The sequence below is a fragment of the Haemaphysalis longicornis genome, unplaced genomic scaffold, assembly GCF_048455015.1.
Source record: "Haemaphysalis longicornis isolate Haplotype H1 unplaced genomic scaffold, Haemaphysalis longicornis Haplotype H1 scaffold_8, whole genome shotgun sequence".
Classification (NCBI taxonomy): domain Eukaryota; kingdom Metazoa; phylum Arthropoda; class Arachnida; order Ixodida; family Ixodidae; genus Haemaphysalis; species Haemaphysalis longicornis.
The window spans coordinates 33,471,867-33,488,543 of NW_027526445.1; the positions used below are offsets into that span (position 1 = coordinate 33,471,867).

The following is a 16,677-nucleotide window of genomic DNA, read 5'->3' on the forward strand; positions in this document are numbered from 1 at the left end:
TATGAAATAAAAATGTTCTGATATTAGCTGCCAAAGAGGCTCGTAATGGTGGATGAGGAATAAACAAGCGTCTAACTAAACAAGTCATTTGGCACTGTTTTCTGTGAATTGCGAAAACAAATTAGCCGACTTTGTACAGGAATTGATACATTACCGTAGTTTTAGCAACAATAGCAAGATCTTAAACAAAAAATTAAGAAGAAGAGGTGACAAAATATATCTTTGCGGGGCACCACTCAGCACTGATCCTATACTATTTGAGAACGATCCCGAAGGTAATTTTGAAACAGACAGATGGTACGCGGATGCCTTAACGGTATAATTTTTCTCAGACCACATCTTGGTTCACTGTACTGCTGACGGCGGTCCCCCAAGAAAGACACATACTGTTAGAGCTAGCCGCTTTCTGCAGACCCTCAATGAGATTGGCATTCCCGCAAGGCATTTTTTGCGCACGCAAAACAAAACGACACGTACTCTAGTCTTTGTTCGTCCCAAACCCGAAGTCATATTTACGTGTAAATTGAGTAACATCAGTGAAAGAAATGGTTCTACTGATCTCACCAAAACGTCGATCAATCCACAATGTTTCCAAGAGAATGTAGACCTTTATTTATACCAACATCGCCAACACTGAAAGCCCGCTTGTTCAACCTATTAGAACGGCCTCTCTAGTGTGACGCCAGTTTCTCAGAAACAGAAGCGTTGCACCAAAATTTGTGACAAATAGAACTGCACAGCGCATATTAATTACTGTAATAAGTAAGACCAGTTTTGTTATGCGTATGTACACAGTTCGCGGCGGAAATGTATCACAGGAGGGAGCTGCTTCTATTTATTCGCTAATTACTAAACCAGAACAGCCACGGGCACGTGCATGGATTGTCTCTTTTAGTAACTCCTTGACACTGACCACACCTAAAAACCTCTTGTTGAGCAACCCGAGCTCCCTTTTCCCTTATACAACACACGTGTAACAGAATATCTTCATAAAATAAAAACAGGGCACACAAAACAAAGCATACAGCCCTTGCAAATGACAATATCGTGCTTGCATCGCGGAGTCGTTTTTTGAAGCACACGCTACCATGATATGGTGGACAGCCAAAGACGTCGGTGGTATCAAGCGACCATTGTGATTAAAGCTACGATTCATAGATTACCCCACCGATTAATCGGTTAATATAGTAATCGCGATAAAAGATTTTACCGATCTGTTCAACTGACGTGAATACATTAAAATAGAAATCAGGCTCCCCAAAACTCTACGTTAGATTATCGCACGCTGTCGTCTTACATCAGACACACGTTTGAAGTGGCAACGACGAGAGGCTCTGGGTACGCTTCTTGAAGAAATAGCGACACTAAGCACGCGTTCCAGCCACATCTACTACGCGAAAGTCTGTTTCTGTTTACCTCGCCATCTGGACAACCACACACATAGAAGATATATTGCCTTACAATTCAACACCTCATCCCGAAAGAAAAAAGAAAGACTTCGAACTCGAAATGCAGTTTTTGCCACCAACCGATCAACCGATCAATTAATTGATTAATGCCTGTCATTAATGCCTATATGGATTAATGTTTTTAATCAATGCCAAGCCCTACAAAGCTCATGCTAGCAGCGCCGATTAGCCCAGCCACAGCCAGCGCATATCGTAATTTGACACGAATCGTCAGATCAGCTGTTCGTCGCTAGGCTGAGCTAAGTGCGCCGAATGCCTCGCGCTTCACGATCGCATTTATTGATGCGGCGACGAGGCTTAAGTACGGCGCCTTTCGACGTGCGAGACCCCCACGCCCACCCGTTTGAATATGGCCTATGGCGCCGCGACGTCCTGGACGCCGACGAGGCGCCTCCGTTGCTTCAGCAACGTGGCGCATGCGCAGAGAACAAGGGGGGTGAGATCAAGTGCGAAAAACCGCTCCCGCTTTTCTCAGCTACAGCATAGACGAACATCGTCCACCGGTAGCGCCGGTGTCGAACGACTATGGCCGCACAAGCAATGCGGGAACCGTTGATGACGCAGAAGACGGGAGCGCTCGGGTGGTTTTGGAAATAAACCGCCCTGGGTATTTCCGTCCGTGGGCCTTGCCTTTTGCCTGCCCCCCATTTAGGCGCCGTAGGATTCTCCCACTGTGACATATGCTACACAAAATACCAATTATAGTGCAAATTCCTGTTACTTGGCCAAGGCTAGACAAAGCTATAGTACGTGTTTGGAGTTGGCCCTGGGAAGTAGGAATTAACGCCCGCGAGCTTTCATTCAACAGTTTTTTGGGTAAGATTTTAGCTTAAGCCATGCGCCTGTAAATGGGATAATGGTGGCCTGTGACCCGTTCTAGCTAGATGACAGCTAGGCTGACATGAAGAATTCACTAAAATAATTGTTGCAAATTCAGGTATCCCAAGGATGGAATGTGGGCCTTCCAAACCATAGGAAAATTTGCCACGTCTATGCTTGCTTGCCGTATATGACACACAGACGGTTAACACCCCTTTCCCCTATATCTTTCCCCCTCAATTCCTATCCCCCTCAATTCCTATCCCTCTCCCTCCTGTAGTTCGTGGCGCCTTCGCGGTATTTGTTATCTCGACAACCTCCGGACAGCAAGAATGCTACTTCCCTCTAAATCCAGATTCACGTCACGAAGGCACGCTACATACATTAGACAGGAGCAGACATTGTCCCTCCCCTGTGATCTCTAACTCCACTAAATACTGAAGTCCACAGGCCGTCCGCACTGTCAGGTATGCGGTGCTATCCGGACAAGCGGATATTGGCGCTGTGTACGAGTCACATCGTCTCCCACATTTCTTTCCCCCAACCGTTCACCCCTCTGATATTCCCTACTCGTGGTATAGCTGGGCCGCTGCCCGTTATCCCGTTCGTATATCTTTCCCACCTCATTACCCCTCTCCGGTCTCCGGTACTGGTCCCCCCACCTTTCTCAACCCATTCACTCGCTCCCTCAATGACTTCCTCCTCAGGGTCATAATCTGCGGTGGGTCACGTGACCAGCGGACGAGCCATGGGTGGCTCACCCCTGAATCACCATTTGCGGGTGACCGGTAACACTCCGATTGCCAGTGATTCAGTGATCCAAAGTCGAGAAAGCTACCAGCAACATTTCTGGCTGATATGGGTGACGGCGCTATAGCAGACAGACGAAAACGTTCGTGTTGACTTTGACAAATGACAACGTCTATAAAAATTGTGTCCACATATTTTGGCTGGGAAACAGCGCTTTAAACCCAAACCCAAACCCAAACTTTAGTTACATATTTTGGGTCTATGGCGGTACTGTGAGACTGCTGATGTTATCATACTTGAATATATGCGCAGCATATCTTGCTCACGAGAACTTGCCGAGAACGCGAGGAAACTCGGGGAGTTTTGCCCAGTAACGTTGGTTTCGCATGTGCTCTGCATCTGCATCTTGAGGGCTTTATTTCCCATATCCGCATGTAATCGTCTGCGTTCCCCATTGAAAAATTCCGAATACATTGGCTGGCAAAAAAAAAGTACGTAAACTTTGTGAGAGCGCGATGGGTTTGTACGCCCCGTTCCCCGTTACTAAATGCCGCTGTCGCAATGCGTGCTCTACTTACTTCAGCATTCAGCCGACTCCGTAATTTTCGTATGCGCAGGAAGGCCAGATCCCACCATTCCTTGAGGCTGAGCTACGAGCTAAGAAGCAGTTGAGCTCAGACCAACTGTTTGCCTAAACCTGGCCCACACGTCGGTCGTCGTCGACTCCATGGGAGGTCTTGTCAACTCAGCTACCACCCTTACCAACAACATAACGACAGCAGAAGAAATTGCAATCGCCTTGGCCGCCCACACCGATCTAGAGTACGTGACAATCCTGACAGACTCCCAGACCGCTTGCCTCCACTACCAAGCTGGACGAATCTCGGCCATTGCCCTCCGCATTCTTTCCCAACGATCGACGCCCATTCCCGATATCCGCATCGTGTGGACACCCGGTCACACGGCTTTCCCTGGGAATGAGGCGGCCCACGCCTCTGCCCGCACCCTCATACCCCGAGCACCCTCGGAAGCTGATGACCCAACTGCTTCTCCGCCCATACCTCTCCGCTACGCTGACATCCTAGCCCATTTAGGCTGACAACTCCAGCACTTCTCTCCACCCCATCCGAACCTCCCCAAGACTGACGAGTGCATCTCACGGCGACTGCAAACCAACGCCTTTCCCCATCGCACACGCTTTCAAGCTAAGTATCCTGCACAGTACTCTCCAAAATGCAAACACTGCCAATCCCCATGCACCCTATACCATATGGTGTGGGCCTCCTTGCCAACCCAACCCCTGAGCAGTGGGAGGGCCCGCTGGCTAGCGGCGACCTGGGTGACCAGCAAGAGCTGATATCCCGGGCGCAACTGGCCGCACGTGCCCAGGGCCCCCTGAAATGAGAACGCCTCCCGCAAGAGAGGAACGGCTCAACTAACTCCGTTCCAGCTCAATAAAACGTTTTCACCACCCCCAAGTTGAGGCTGACGACATGCCAGGCAACGTCATACTCATTGTACGCTAAGGGCATCGGTTGGCGACGTTAGACCTGGAGGCGTTGTGGGTCTAACGTCAGGCCACAGCATTACTACGCCGCCCCATCCCTCCGCTGTGATCATGTTCGCAGGTGAGTTATAAATTGGAAAATACAGGAGGCTTCAGACACGGTCACGCCAATTTGCCGGGTAAGTGCATCGGCTGTGTTGAAGATGATGATGCTGATGATATTTGAGCTGTACCCTTTGAATCAAACAGCGGTATACAAATGCATGACAAGCATAACACATGACAATAATGTGTGGTGTTGGTAAGTGTCCCTCTCCTTCGGAGCGTATGTGCACTAGGTGCGCCTCTGTGTTAGAAAGTGTGTAATAGATGTCGTTGTCGAACGACACACGTGATTGAAGTTAGCCAATGGCGTGTGTACGCGTGTAGGTGTAGTCATGGGTCGTCGTGAATAAACGGCCTCCATGGCTCAGTCGTTTTGGCGCAGTCGTTTTGTTGGGTTCAAGCGGGTCGGCCTCGCACTCCTTGCTCGTGCCGCGGTCTACTGTGCCGGCGCCCCGTCGCGCCTCGCCTCGCTGTAGTCGCTGGGCCCTTGTCATCGGTCATCTCCCGCGACACAACGGGCTGCATGGTGACCGTAACGTCACCTACAGCCGCGATGGGGCCCTTTGCGCTTGTGTGTGCAAGGGTGCTCATTGTGGGCTCGCTTAACAAGCTGCACGAATTCATAAATGTGCCTTATTACGCTTGCAATTCGTACGCCATCATTTCGAGATCGGAGCTTGCTTAGTTCGCGAATATTGAGAAGAAACGTGCGCTGGCAGGACGTCCGACATTTACCCTTTAACAAGTAATGCCGTTACAAGGAAAACATTTAGTCGCTAGCAAACAGTTTGACACCTGTTTATTAGACGGCCCATTTTACGCCAGCAGGGGAAGGACGGCCTTGATGAAGTCCTCGTAGCGGATGTTTATCAGTCCATCCTGGTCGGTGTCGTAGCGACGGAAGGTGTCAGTGAGCGCCTGCAGGCTCAGGCAGCAGAGGATGAAGTCATCGAAGTTGATCGAGCCTTTGCCCTCCCGGTCGTACTTCATGATCAGGGCGTCCACAGTCGGCTGACCGAGGCGGTAGCCGAAGCGGGTGAGCGCGTCGCTGAGCTCTCGCCTGTCGATGAATCCGGAGCGGTCCTTGTCGAAGCTCTGGAAGCAGTTAAGCCAGCTGGTGAGGAAGTTCCAGAGGGACGTGAACTCGTCGAAGTTGACCTTGCCCACGCCCCGGCGGTCGAACATGCGGATCATGACCTTGGCGGCCTCCAGGTTGAACGGCTTCCACGTTCCATTTGACAGGGCGCTTTGCAGCTCGTGGGCGTTGATGGCGCCGCTTCTGTTCCTGTCGACGTTCTGGAACAAGCCCCGCAGGTAGTTGATGTCCGCTCCCTGTGGTTGCTGCTGGCCCTGATAGTACATGCTCGTGTACGCTTCTTGATGGATACGCTTGCTATACACGTAGCGCCGGTGTCGGGGTCCAGGAAGGATGCCGCGGAATGTTGAAGGCAAGCAGGCCGAAGGACCCAGCGAGCGAGCTCAGACACACGCGTCCCGACTTCCACGTCAAATGGAATGGCAGCACTGATGATGATGATGCTTCCGGAAAAGGGTGTCGCCGTGTCGCTATTGGTATAAGTGCTATTGGTATATAAGTCACTTGACGCTGTGCTGGGCGGTTGAATCGCGCTAGCGTCGTGGATTTTTTGTAGCCATGAAACTACTGTAAGCGTTGCATTGATAACATTATGGGAGTTTTGGGACACGCAAGAAATAAAAATTTCAGGGGAAGCGTTGGTCAATACCCCATCGCAGGTATGGGGTTGACTCTGGGAATGTAACACTGCGTAAGTTCATCATCATCATCAGCCTGGGGTTTCCACTGAGCAAATTACAAGGGTGCAAGATGTTTCCTGGACTAAGTTCTAGCCCACTCGGTGGGTTAGGCCTAGGAGCTTCGCCGGCTGCTTGCAGCACGTGAGCAGAGCGCTGAGGTGGCCCCATGCTCGACGGCACGAGCGTCGGGCCCGACGGCACGTGCCCCATGCTGGACAGTGCGTGTGATGCGGCTGTGGCCGCTAGCGCACCCCTTCCACTGGCGCCTCCCTGACGGCCGCTGCGGCGAAGACGGAGACCATCCTGGAAGGAGAGATGTCCACCTCCATGGACACCGACATCGAGGACACCAATGCTACTATTACTACCATCACCACCACCGCTACTACAACCACCCAGGTTCCCGAGTTCGAGAGGGACGGCAACCGCCAACGATGCAAGTCAACTACACGCAAGGGAGGATGTCGGTCGCCGTTGCCGGCGAGGATCCAACACCGAAGGAGGGCGGACAAGGCAGATGGCAGGAAGCGAGGCGAAGGAAGCGGCCGGCGGTAAGTCGGTCCCCACTTCTTCTTCTACCGCTTCCGCGCCCGCCGTAGCCCCCGTTCAGAATCAGGCAAAGTTCGTTAGGCAGGTCGCGGCCAGGCTAACAAAGGCAGCGCGCATGCCGCGCGAGCTACCGAAGGGTGATTTTAGGGTAATACTCCGGCCACGTGGCGGGCTTAACGTAGCTCGCGCGGCGGCACCGCTACTCATGGAGGCCATCTTCGAGATGGTGGGTACCACGTTGCAAGAGTCTAGGGAGGACACGATCTGCACCAACGACTCGCAGAATATTATAGTCATTAGCACCCCGAACGAGCAGAGAGCTCAGAAGTACTCGAGCATCAGCTCGCTCAGGATAGCGGGCAGGGTGCACGAAGTATTCGCGTACGCACCGGCACCCGAGGGCACCGTGAAAGGAGTCATCAGGGGCATTCCGACCGGGTATACGGAGCAGGACCTGCAGGAAATTATAGTCAGCGAGGAGAATCCAATGGCGCTCGAAGCGCACAGAATAGGCAATACCACCATGGTGATCGTAGCCTTCGAGGGCACCAAGGTACTAAATACAATAAAGTTCGGAGTGGCAATCACCAAATGCAGTCTATACAGGCAGCACTACGAAGTGTGCCGGTGCTGCGGCAGGTTGGGGCACCGCGCGGACGTGTGCCCTTACCCAAACACTAAGATATGCTTTGCGTGCGGAGCGTCCAACCCGGGCCCCGCGCACGAGCGGGAATGCAACCCCCGCTGCAAGCTATGCGGCGGGGCTCACCCCACCGGGGAGGCGGGTTGTAAGAACCGATATAAGACCCCCCATTTGGTGAAGCAACGAAGGTGGGAGCGCCGGCGTGCAGAGGAGGTACAAAGGCAGCAGCGGCAGCAACACGTGCCGAAGTTAGGTCTAGCTGACTACCCGCAGCTGCAGCAGCAGCAGCAGCACTCACCCGAAAAAGGCGCGAAAATGCAGCAGCCAAGGCAGTCGATTCCACGAAGGAATGCGGCTGACGTCAATAACGGCAGAGAGGCGGCGGCTGGGCCAGCTGGAGCGAAGCCCGCTTGAAAGGTCACGGCAGCCGCAACGGCAACGACAAACGCAACAGATGGCAGCGCTCCGGTGGCGAAAAGGTCAACCGGAAGCGCGGGAAACCGCGGAGGGAGCAGCAGCGGCGGTGCCGGACAGCTGCAAGAGGGAATCACGTGGGCCAGGACAGCGGCAGGAAAGGCGGCGGCGGTACCACCGCCGCTGCCAGCACCGCCGCAGCCGAGGCCACAGCAAAGGCAACAACTGCAACAACAACATCAACCAATGGCGGAGACGAACGAGGTTGCACGTCTCAAGGCGCAGCTAGCGCAAAAAGACAGGCAAATACAGGAACTCAGTGCCAAAATGGACATGATCGTCAATCAGCTACAACAACTGCAACAATGTCAGCTGAAACAACAGCCATCGCTGCAGTTGCGAACTCAACCACCGCAGGTCGCGCGAAGACAGGCGCCCAGGCGAGCGCACGCGCGAGAAGAACGAATGTAGCTGCAGGAAGAGTCGGAGCCGGAGTACGCGGCTGGCCTGCAGACGGCGGGGTCCACAGAGGAGAAGGAAGAAGAAAGAGAGGAAGAAGAAGTAATGGCAGCTACGAAGAGGAGGAACAATTTTACAACCACAGAAGAAGAGGAGGAAGAGGAGGAGATGGAAGACTTCAGCCCCAGAACCAAGAGGCGGGTTATTATGCTAGAAGCGCTCGAATGCCGCCAACAGCGGGTGGAGGAGCGCGTCGACCACGAGGAAAAAGAGCTGGAAGCCATCAACCAGAGGCTGGCAAAGGTCCTGGAAGCCGCGATAGCGGACATGAGTACCCGCATAGCGAATGTGGAAAGCCTGTTACAACAACTACTAGCGAGAATCCCTGACATCACCCACCACCAACAACAGCAGCCGCCGCAGTCGCCACAGCAACCACTACAGCCACAACCACAGCCGCCGCAGCAACAGCAGGTGGCCAACGTCACTCGCCCAACATGGCCGGGACAACGCTAGCGCGCGAGCTTGTGGTTTGGCAGTGGAACGCGAATGGCCTGCGAGGAAAAAAGGCACCATGACAACAATACATCAAGAGTGTCGGCAAGAGACCAGACGTCATATTAATACAGGAAACGCACATGGAAGACCCCTCCCCAGGCTTGCCGGGGTACCGCTCCTATGCCAGCCCGCCCAGCGCAAGAAAGGCCGGGAAAGGCGCGGGGCAGGGAGTGTGTACCCTGGTGAGGAAAGGAATCACGTACATAGAACACGGCTTACTGCAGAACAGTACCATTGAACACTTGGCGATCGAAGTCGTGACGGGCCGAAAGAACAAAGAAAGCACGTATTTAATCAACATCTACAGTAACCCCAAGCAATCCCAACAAAAGTTCAGATCACTCATGCAAAGAACGAAGCAGCTTGCCGGGGACGACACCGCGCTCGTGTGCGGAGACTTTAACGCGCCGCACACGGCTTGGGGGTACCAGAAGACCACGGCCAAGGGGCGAAATCTGCACGACGAGGCTCTCGAGGCGGAGCTCCACCTGCTCAACGACACGATCATCTACACGCGACACGGCACGTCGGTGCAGCGCGATACGAATCCGGACCTCGCCTTTTGCAGCAAAGCCACCGCGGGAGTAAGCTGGCGGAACACGGGCGAGACGCTGGGCAGCGACCACTGCGTCCTGGAAATTGCGGTGCCTCTGCACGGCCGACCCCCGGTCACCTGCAAGCAGGCCATCACAGACTGGAATAAATACAGAACGGAGCTGGACGCCCTGATCATCGGACAGGCCCAGGAAGAGGAGGATGGAGACATCGAGAAGTGGACGCGAGCCTTGAACGCGGCCGCGAAAACAGCCACCAAGAAAATCGAGGTCGACGAAGAGACCCCGCAGCTGGACAGCCGCCTCGCGCACTTGCTGGAGGCGAGGAACTCGCTGAAGGCTCGATGGCGGAGGCAACGCCACAACAGAAGGCTCTGCAAAAGAATAGCACTGTTAAACATTGAAATCGAGAAGCACAGCGCGGTGCTCTGCCGACAGCAGTGGCAGGCGGTCTGTCAGGAAGCGGTCGGCCAGATCCGTACGAGCAGGACCTGGAATCTGCTCCGGCACCTCCTTGACGAAGGCAAAACGAAAGGGGCCCAACATCACACCCTCGCATGGACGCTGCACAAAGCGAAAAGGGAGCTCGGCGAGGCCAAGGTCCGCCGGTGCATAAACGACAAGTACCTCCCGTCCACCCCGCCGACCCCCCTCCCGAGTTACGCGGGCGAGGCCAACGCCAAGCTCGACGCCGACATCGAGGAATGGGAGGTGCGCAGTCATCCAAACGAAAAACAGCAAGTCCGCCCCAGGGCCGGACGGGGTTACCAACAAAGCGCTACGCAACCTGAGCGATGCGGCGATAAAATCGCTGACGGGGTACTACAACCAGTGCTGGCGAACCGGCAAGCTCCCGGCCAGCTGGAAGGAGGCAAAGGCGGTCCTGATCCCGAAGCCGGGAAAGGAACCGAGCATAGACAACCTGCGGCCGATATCACTGACGTCCTGAGTGGGGAAGGTGCTGGAGCACGTCCTGCTCAACAGGTGGCAGACATACCTCGAAGAGGAAGGCCTGTACCCGGACACCATGCTGGGCTTCAGGGCCAAGTTAAGCACCCAGGACGCAATGTTGCTGCTCAAGAACGAAGTCATCGACCGGCCGGCCGGCTCCATGGACAACCGGGCGGTGCTCGGCCTAGATATGAAAGGGGCGTTTGACAACGTCCAACACTCAGCCATCCTGGACCGGGTCTCGCGCCTCAACATGGGGGAGAGGTCGTTCGCGTACATTCGCGACTTCCTCTCGGGCCGCATCGCGAGGATCGTTGCCGGTGACATGGAGCTGCCGAAGAAGAGCCTGGGGAGCACGGGGACGCCACAGGGCGCCGTGATCTCGCCGACGCTGTTTAACATCGTAATGATCGGGGTCGCCCAGCGCCTCCAGGGCGTCCCGAAAGTCGGACACACCATATACGCGGACGACATCACGCTGTGGGTGTCCGGCGGCAGTGACGGCGAGATCGAGGCGTCCCTGCAAGAGGCCATCGACGCAGTCGAAGATCACCTAAAAGACACGGGTCTGACGTGCTCCCCGACCAAGTCAGAGCTGCTGGTACTAACACCAAAGAGAAGAGGAAGCCACAAGAGAGGAGAAGAAGAAAGAAACCATAACATCCACCTGAAGACGCGGGACGGGACGGCCATTCCGAGGGTGAAGACGCTGCGAGTCCTCGGACTACACATCGACGCCCACGGACACAACGGCTTCACCGTTGCCAAGTTGGAATCAAAAGTCGCAATGGCCTTGAGGTTGATCAAAAGAGTGGCGTCCAGACACGGAGGCATGAGAGAGGCGAATCTCCTCAGGCTGGTCCAGTCGTTCGCCGTCAGCCACGTTGCATATGTAGCTGCATTCCACAATTGGACTGTGGCGTTGCGAGGGAAAGTGGACGCTCTGCTACGCAAAGCTTATAAGACGGCCCTGGGCCTATACGCACATACCAACACAGAAAGGCTTCTCGAACTGGGGGTGCACAACACCCTCAGCGAGATAGCCGAGGCCTAGGGCACCGCGCAGATCGCGAGGCTTACGCAGGCGAGAACTGGTAGGGCTATTCTACGTAGGCTAGGCTACCGGTCGGAATTAACGCGAGAAGTCGAAAGCGAGAGCGGCGGGTGCGGGGGCGGGAGCGGTGGCGGTGGTCGCGGTGGTGGAGGCGGGGGGGAGGGGGGGGGGCGGCGAGCCGGCCGCCGATGCCGAAGCCGGCGCGGTCGCTGCCGCGCGGGCTGCTCGCCCTCATGCACGTGCCGCCCCTGCCGAAGCACATGTACCCAGAAGAGAACCGAGAACGGTGAGCGGCCAGAGCGAAAGCCCTGACGGACGTGCACGCGGCGGACACCAACGCCTTCTACGTGGACGCGGCGGAATACCCAGGCCGCCGGGGCACGTACGCTGTGGCCGTGATTGCAGCGACCTCCGGGAAGCTGTGCTCGGCGGGCAGAGTCAGGGCCCGGGACTCAACGCAAGCGGAGGAGCTGGCGATCGCGCTGGCCCTAGTGGACCCACGGTGCGCGACAGTGATCAGTGACTCGCGAAACGCGATACTGAGCTACGCTCGGAACTCGGTGTCGGAGTGCGCGAACAGGGTGTGCGGCGCCCTGCCCGGACGGACGCTACCGGTGGTCCTCAAGTGGTTCCCGGCACACGTGGGACCGGTGGGGACCGGGACCAACCGCAACGAGGAGGCGGACCGAGTGGCGCGCGTGCTAACGAGACACGATGGCGCCGCCGTCGCTGGTGCGGCCGCTGCCGCGGCTGCTGCTGCTGCGCCCGTGGAGGGTGCGGCGGCGGCTCGGGCGGCGGCTGCGGCCGAGGCGAGTCTGCCCCCTCCTCCTACTCCATCGAACGCGGAAGAAGACTACTACAGGGAAGAAGAAGAGGCAACCCCGGTCAGCTCCTACAAGGATGTGCTTGCGCGGTACAGATAGACTAGGCGCGCCTTCCCGCCGCCGCACCGTAAACTCACCAGGAGGGAAGGGGTGCTCGTGCGACAGCTCCAAACGCGGGCGATATGGACGCCCGTGGTCGCCAAGCACGTGTGCCCCGAACTATGCCCAACGGACGAGTGTGCGCTGTGCGGGAGCGCTCGTGCGACCATGCAGCACATGCTGTGGGGTTTCCTCAATCAACCACCGACAACAACAACGGAGGAGGACGATGATCCGCTCCCACCAGGCGTGAGGGACGCGGTCACCAGCGTCAACTACGAACTCCAAAAGATGGCTACCGAGCTCGCGCTCTCGGCCATCGAACGCCAGCGGCCGAAAGTGCGACTTTCCACTACCCCTTGCACGGGGTCCGGCGAGTAGCGCCAGTAGGTAACCCACCGGGTTTACGCAGGCCTGTATAAATGTTGTTTCTCTCTCTCTCTCCTGGACTAAGGAGACCTGCCACCTCCTACAAACATGGACTATGGTGCTTTTTCGTATTTTCAGCAAAGAAACATTAGTTTCCTTTCTTCATTCCTTGCACGAAACGAAAAATACCTCTGAGAGTGTTGAAAATACACATCTGCGGGCACGTGCGCCCCTTCGGGTACGCAACATTGCTTGAGCATTGGGACAGGCTCAAAACAAAAGGTACTTGGTCTCCCTATTAGTGCCAGCACTGAAAAGGTTGAAAGACTGGGTGTACACAACAAACTAACAGAGATCATCGAGGCACAAAGGGAAGCCCAAAAGCAAAGACTCTTAACTACGAGAGCAGGGAGGGCCATACTCCTCACCACGGGGCACATCGCCGAAGATTTTGAAGCATACCAAGTAAAACTCGATGGGAAAACCAGGGAGACCTTCGAAACCAGGCCCATCCCTCGCAACATACACCCGCAATTCAACGAAGGCAGGAGGGCGGCCAGGAACAAGGCGCTACTGAAAATTGCACAAGAAGGGCGGCGAACGTCGACGTTCGTGGATGCAGCACGATACGGCCGTTCGAGAAAATACGTGGCGGTCGTGACCGACCCTGCTGGCAAACTGCTGAACGCAACATCCGTCGTTACCCACAAACCCGCTATCGCAGAACAAGTGGCGATTGCCCTGGCTATGGCCGACCCTTCGAGACCGAACATCTACTCGGACTCGAGGGCAGCAGTCCGTGCGTTCCTCAAAGGAACGATAGCCAAGGAAGCAGCGCGAATCATTAGCAACAGAAGCGAGGACTGCTATCACTGCATTACGTGGTTCCCTGCCCACATGGGACATGAAATACATGAGAACATTCCCAACGCCAACGAGATGGCCCACGACTGCGCGCGTGAAATCACCCGCCGCGGCAGCTAGGACGCTCGACTAGCAGCGACTGGGAAGAGTATAGAGATCCGCTACAAACTTTCAACGAGATCACGCACACTACAAGCTCGAGAGAAAGAAATATCCAGCCCCGCACACCAAGCTTCAGCGATCACAATCCACTGCCTTTAGAATGCTCCAAACGGGTACATTCCCCTTGAGAAGCGTATTTAGCCACTTCGCACACGACATCCAACCGCCCTGCACAAAATGTAGTAGCACCACATGCTCGTTAAACCATATGCTCTGGCAATGCCCTGCGTTACCGCGCGGTGACTTTATAACAGAAGAAGAGTGGGAAGAAGCCCTACAAAGTGAAGAGTACATGACTCAACTCCGGGCTGTCCAGATTGCTTGCGAGAGAGCGGAGGAACAAGGACTTCCGCCCCCTGCGCAAGTGCGACCCGCATCCGCAGGACGCAGTCACTAAGACTGCCACGGATTTTCTGAACCTCAATAAAGTTCTCTGTCTGTCTCTCTGTCTGTCCGGTCGGTAACCGTTGGCAAATGCGCCTTATATGCGCGTATGTGTTTTCGCCCTTGTTTGGCTTAACATTAGGTAGCCCCAACGTCGTACCTGACGAACTGGAGGAGGTGGAAGAAAAAAACCCGCCGCATCTTCCCACGGGGGGAACTCGAGTAAATGCGTCGCAGAGTGGTGGGGGTATCTCGTGAATGTTGCGTAATTGGGTATGGTTTGGGAATGCTTAATTGTTATTTCGTCTTTATTATTCTAATTTATTGAATGAAGGAGAAGCGAAGGCAAGGAGTGTAAAGTTAAAGTCTGTCTTTATTGCTTGGTGCCGTCAAGCAAAGCGTCAAGTCAAACGAAAGCCAAGCAAAGACGCCCTTGACTGAATTCCGAACGCGCGCTCCGCCGCTTATATACACACCGCCCGCGTTCGAGGGAGAGGAGTACGGGGGAGAGACGCGCATGCGCACACTTCAGTACACAAGCGCGCGAAATTTCCACGCACCCACCACGCCGTTATCACGTGTACACGCCCTGCCGCCGTTACTGTTGAGCGCGACGCAGCGCACGGGTAGCTACGACGCATGCGCGCACAGACGCGCTCCCCCCCGCACCGCCGCAGCTGTTGTTGAGAGCGACGGAGCGCACGGGGTACACGCGCTCCTCCCGCACCGCCGCACCTGTTGAGAGCGAGGAGGGTACGGGGCAGAGACGCGCACCTGCGCCTCGACGCGACGCGCATGCGCAGTGAGCGTGTGGACGGCGCCGACAACATCGACGAGTGACATCGCGAGCCTAAGAAATGCTCCGCATTTAAAAGTAGCAGTGGTTTAGCTCGGCTATGCCAGGATATACGTAGCGTGAGCTAAGGTTTAGCTGGTTATTCTTAAGTTTCGTGGTTAACTAGGGTTAGCTTATTATCATGCTTACTACTGCTAAAACGATTCCCAATCCAATTGCGGCGGCGGCGGCGGCTCCGGCGCGCCAGCTGTGCGCCGTGAGACGGCACTGCTCCTCGCGCATGCGCAGCACGACTCTCCAGGAGCCACGCGAAACTGCTCAACCTCGCCCAGTGTACCTCACGCAACAAAAAAAAACACGTTTACTTGAAAAGGCAATAAAGAAAAGTGGGTGGCATAGCCAAGAAATGTCAAACTAACTGTACGTCGAGCCGCGAGTTCCGATTAACCATATCAGACTTCAAAACTTTATGTTAGGCCTAACGCCAGGCCATGCGCGACTTTGTTCCCACCTCGCTGTGCGGCGCAAGCACGGAACGGAAAAGTACCGGGGGTATTGTAAGGGCATTGTGGGAAAGCAGACTCGCGGCATTCATGAATCCGCTGCGTTAAGGAAACAAATTAAAATTTCCCCGCATTTCCCCGAGGGGAAGAATGTGAAAGTGCGAATGCAGGAGTTGAATTTGCGCGGTTCGGTAATGTTCGCGAAAGAGAGATCACACACACACACACACAACTACAAAGAAAGAGAGATGCATTTATTAACAGACACCTATTTGTGTTGTTGTACTTGATTGCTAGAGCGGATCTCAGCTTTGAAATTTCGTGTCAGTACTCCTTTAAGCGGGTGCAATAGCCCTTCTCACGCCCGATTCCTGGCCAATCCCCCACGTGGGTATGTGCCATGTCAGCGGCCAGGCAGCGCGCACCCATCTCCCCCCGTTGCTAAGGAAGACGAGGAGATTCCTGGCCAATCCCCCACGTGGGTATGTGCCATGTCAGCGGCCAGGCAGCGCGCGCCCATCTCCCCCCGTTGCCAAGGAAGACGAGGAGCGCGCGCACCCGCAGCTGTTGCTATGTGGACGGACGGCGGTCAACGGAATTCAGGGTCGCTTATAAAGTGCATTCGCACTTAAAAATCCTTTCAATGGGCGTCTTCGAGCGCCGTGATGATGGTAATATTAGGACTCGCGCCATTTTTGGCCTCGCAGGAAACGAAACTCCCAGGCTGTGGGGTTGCAACACTAATGCAATTAAAATGTGCATAATCACGCTTCACTTTCCCGCACGCGGGTTACGCGCAAACGGGTCGAACGTTCTATAAATGCTTCGATTAGACGGTTTGTTGGCGCGAACAGCAAAATATCGTACTAAAGAAAAATACATTCCCGATAGACCTCTATCCTTTGTTTGTCCGCGTTCCGACTTAGAAATTCAATTAAGTCGGGAACAGAACCTGCTCAAGTGGCAGGTTTGAAGTCCATACCAAATAAAATAAAGGGGGGATATGGCCCAAAGTATTTTTTGCAAGAAATCTAATGTGCCGATTGAAGAAGAAAAAAAAAACAACTC

At 55.0% G+C, this 16,677-nt stretch overlaps 1 pseudogene; it reads right to left on the minus strand.

Annotated features, from left to right (window-relative positions):
* Positions 1 to 5,466: 5,466 nt before the first annotated feature.
* Positions 5,467 to 6,012, minus strand: LOC144148238 (programmed cell death protein 6 pseudogene; annotated as a pseudogene).
* Between the last annotated feature and the right edge of the window lie 10,665 nt (positions 6,013 to 16,677).